This window comes from Oryx dammah, unplaced genomic scaffold (genome assembly GCF_014754425.2).
Source record: "Oryx dammah isolate SB20612 unplaced genomic scaffold, SCBI_Odam_1.1 HiC_scaffold_20, whole genome shotgun sequence".
In the NCBI taxonomy this organism is placed as follows: domain Eukaryota; kingdom Metazoa; phylum Chordata; class Mammalia; order Artiodactyla; family Bovidae; genus Oryx; species Oryx dammah.
This window is the reverse complement of record NW_024070204.1, coordinates 66,041,304-66,045,708: the sequence shown is the minus strand read 5'-3', so window position 1 is coordinate 66,045,708 and position 4,405 is coordinate 66,041,304. Positions and strand designations below refer to the sequence as shown.

At 43.3% G+C, this 4,405-nt stretch overlaps 1 non-coding gene across 1 annotated transcript; it reads right to left on the bottom strand.

Annotated features, from left to right (window-relative positions):
- Nucleotides 1-2,537: 2,537 nt before the first annotated feature.
- On the bottom strand, nt 2,538-2,644 carry LOC120879717. The gene has a single exon (XR_005724863.1). It is a non-coding gene; the product is annotated as a U6 spliceosomal RNA (small nuclear RNA).
- Between the last annotated feature and the right edge of the window lie 1,761 nt (nt 2,645-4,405).

The window sequence follows — 4,405 nt, the reverse complement described above, 5'->3', positions numbered from 1 at the left end:
TGCCCTCTTGCAACACTTACCATCTTACTTGGGTTTGTCTTACCTTGGGTGTGGGGTATCTCTTCACGGCTGCTCCAGCAAAGCACAGCCACTGCTCCTTACCTTGGACGAGGGGTATCTCCTTACCACCACCGTTCCTGACCTTCAACGTGGGATAGCTCCTCTAGGCCCTCCTGTGCCTGCGCAGCCACCACTCCTCAGGTTGGTCCTCCCGGCCGCCGGCCCTGGCCTCGGGCTCGGGGTGGCTCCTCAAGGTCACCGCCACTGGCCTCGGGCGCGAGGTGGCTTCTCCCGGCCGCCCCTGACCTCAGACGCGGGGTGTCTCCTCCCGGCAGCCACTGACCTCGGACGCGGGGTAGCTCCTCTCGGCTGCCACCCCTGACCTCGGACATAGGGTAGCTCCTCTTGGCCCTTTCTGCGCTGTCGCAGCCTGGCACTCTAGGCCACTGCCCCTGACCTCGGAGGTGGGGTAGCTCCTCTCCGCTGTGCTTAGTGAGCCGGCTCGCAGCCGCCTGCGCTTAGTGAGCAGAAAGTGAAGAGGAGCTAAAAAGCCTCTTGATGAAAGTGAAAGTGGAGAGTGAAAAAGTTGGCTTAAAGCTCAACATTCAGAAAACGAAGATCATGGCATCTGGTCCTATCAATTCATGGGAAATAGATGGGGAAACAGTAGAAACAGTGTCAGACTTTATCTTTTTTTTTTCTTTTTTCTTTATTTTTAATTTTTTAATTTTTATTTATTTATTTTTTTATATAATTTATTTTTTTACTTTACAATTCTGTATTGGTTTTGGCATACATTGACATGAATCCACCACGGGTGTACATGCATTCCCAAACATGAACCCCCCTCCCACCCCCCTCCCCACAACATCTCTCTGGGTCATCCCCGCGTACCAGCCCCAAGCGTGCCATATCCTGCATCAGACATAGACTGGCAATTTGATTCTTACATGATATTATACATGTTTCAATGACATTCTCTCAAATCATCTCACCCTCTCCCTCTCCCACTGAGTCCAAAAGTCCGCTATAACCATCTGTGTCTTTTTTGCTGTCCTGCATACAGGGTCATCATTGCCATCTTTCTAAATTCCATATATATGTGTTAGTATGCTGTATTCGTGTTTTTCTTTCTGGCTTACTTCACTCTGTATAATCGGCTCCAGTTTCATCCATCTCATCAGAACTGATTCGAATGTATTCTTTTTAACGGCTGAGTAATACTCCATTGTGTATATGTACCACAGCTTTCTTATCCATTCATCTGCTGATGGACATCTAGGTTGTTTCCATGTCCTGGCTATTATAAACAGTGCTGCGATGAACATTGGGGTACATGTGTCTCTTTCAATTCTGGTTTCCTCGGTGTGTATGCCCAGCAGTGGGATTGCTGGGTCATAAGGCAGTTCTATTTGCAATTTTTTAAGGACTCTCCACACTGTTCTCCATAGTGGCTGTACTAGTTTGCATTCCCACCAACAGTGTAGGAGGGTTCCCTTCTCTCCACACCCTCTCCAGCATTTATTGCTTGCAGATTTTTGGATCGCAGCCATTCTGACTGGTGTGAAGTGGTACCTCATTGTGGTTTTGATTTGCATTTCTCTAATAATGAGTGATGTTGAGCATCTTTTCATGTGTTTGTTAGCCATCCGTATGTCTTCTTTGGAGAAATGTCTATTTAGTTCTTTGGCCCATTTTTTGATTGGGTCGTTTATTTTTCTGGAATTGAGCTGCAGGAGTTGCTTGTATATTTTTGAGATTAGTTGTTTGTCAGTTGCTTCATTTGCTATTATTTTCTCCCATTCGGAAGGCTGTCTTTTCACTTTGCTTATATTTTCCTTTGTTGTGCAGAAGCTTTTAATTTTAATTAGGTCCCATTTGTTTATTTTTGCTTTTATTTCCAGAATTCTGGGAGGTGGATCATAGAGGATCCTGCTGTGATTTATGTCGGAGAGTGTTTTGCCTATGTTCTCCTCTAGGAGTTTTATAGTTTCTGGTCTTACATTTAGATCTTTAATCCATTTTGAGTTATCTTTGTGTGCGGTGTTAGAAAGTGATCTAGTTTCATTCTTTTACAGGTGGTTGACCAGTTTTCCCAGCACCACTTGTTAAAGAGATTGTCTTTACTCCATTGTATATTCTTGCCTCCTTTGTCAAAGATAAGGTGTCCATATGTGTGTGGATTTATCTCTGGGCTTTCTATTTTGTTCCATTGATCTATATTTCTGTCTTTATGCCAATACCATACTGTCTTGATGACTGTGGCTTTGTAGTAGAGCCTGAAGTCAGGCAAGTTGATTCCTCCAGTTCTATTCTTCTTTCTCAAGATTGCTTTGGCTATTCGAGGTTTTTTGTATTTCCATACAAATCTTGAAATTATTTGTTCTAGTTCTGTGAAAAATATCGCCGGTATCTTGATAGGGATTGCATTGAATTTGTAAATTGCTTTGGGTAGTATACTCATTTTCACTATATTGATTCTTCCGATCCATGAGCATGGTATATTTCTCCATCTATTAGTGTCCTCTTTGATTTCTAAAAATATGGAACGCTTCACGAATTTGCGTGTCATCCTTGCACAGGGGCCATGCTAATCTTCTCTGTATCGTTCCAATTTTAGTATATGTGCTGCTGAAGCGAGCACCAGACTTTATCTTTTTGGGCTCCAAAATCACTGCAGATGGTGACTGCAGCCATGAAATTAAAAGACGTTTACTCCTTGGAAGAAAAGTTATGACCAACCTAGATAGTATATTCAAAAGCAGAGACATTACTTTGCCGACTAAGATCCGTCTAGTCAAGGCTATGGTTTTTCCTGTGGTCATGTATGGATGTGAGAGTTGGACTGTGAAGAAGGCTGAGCACCGAAGAATTGATGCTTTTGAACTGTGGTGTTGGAGAAGACACTTGAGAGTCCCTTGGACTGCAAGGAGATCCAACCAGTCCATTCTGAAGGAGATCAACCCTGGAATTTCTTTGGAAGGACTGATGCTAAAGCTGAAGCTCCAGTACTTTGGCCACCTCATGCGAAGAGCTGACTCATTGGAAAAGACTCTGATGCTGGGAAGGATTGGGGGCATGAGGAGAAGGAGACGACCAAGGATGAGATTTTTGGATGGCATCACGGACTCAATGGATGTGAGTCTGAGTGAACTCCGGGAGAGGGTGATGGACAGGGAGGCCTGGCGTGCTGCGATTCATGGGGTCACAAAGAGTTGGACAAGACAGAGCGACTGAACTGAACTGAACTGATCTTCAAAGGGGGTGAAGATTGTTGAAATCATTTTTTCCAAATCTCTCACATTTTAAGAAGTTGAGTCAAATTGGGGCATTATAGCTGACACATCAGCTTTAAGTCAAGTTGATGGCACAGTTGTGTTGTAATTTTTAGTTGATTTTTGTAAGCTTTCTAGTAAAATGGTAAAATGGGACCTTTCCTACAGTTAATGTGATTGGTGGAGCAATGCCCATTTTATTAGATGTGCCACAGAATTCTTAGCACAGTAAACTATTTAAAAGGTTTACAGTTGTGATATCTTTGCTCTCCTGACACACTCAGAGTCATATTTATGGTTTATTGTGAAGTTCAGTGTCAGGAATACTTCTTAACCTTGCCATGGCAATGTTGTTCTTATGGGGGAGAAAGAATCCCATCAGCTTTGTTCATTCTTCTGATTCGTAAACATGTTGCCTGTTCTAGGTTCCTTTCAGATCTCTTCTGGATCTATCATCTTTGAATTTATTTAAACACTTAAAAAGCACTGGGACTTCCCTGGCAGTTCAGTGATTAAGACTTTCACCTTCTAATGCAAGGAGTGGGAGTTTGATACCTGGTCAGGGTCTTCTCTGGTGGCTCAGATGGTAAAGAATCTGCCTGCAGTGCGGCAGACCCAGGTTTGATCCTTGGGTCAGGAAGATCCCCTGGAGAAGGAAATAGCTACCCACTCCAGTATTCTTGCCTGGAGAATCCCATGGACAGAGAGGAGCCTGGTGGGCTACAGTCAATGGGATCTCGAAGAGTTGGACATGACTGAATGACTAACACTTTCACTTTCTTTCGGGGAGCTAGGATCCCACATGCTTCACAGACAAAAAAAAAAAAAAAAAAACCAAAACAGAAAACAGAAACAATATTGCAATAAATTCAGTAAAGACTAAAAATGGTCCACATAAAAAAATCTTCTAAAAATAACAAAAATAAAAAGCAATGTCTGTTTCTCATGTGTACTACCTGCTCACCACGAGAAGCCTGCTGTCTTTTATTTATCCTCAACTTGAGTTTCCTGAGCTGCCAGCATCTTCTGCACCCTCCCCAGGGATTAGTTTCACAGGGTTTAACAAGCTCAGTGCTTGGCTGCGATCAGCAGTGGCCTCCTTCTCCCACTGAATGTCATGCTAACTTAAT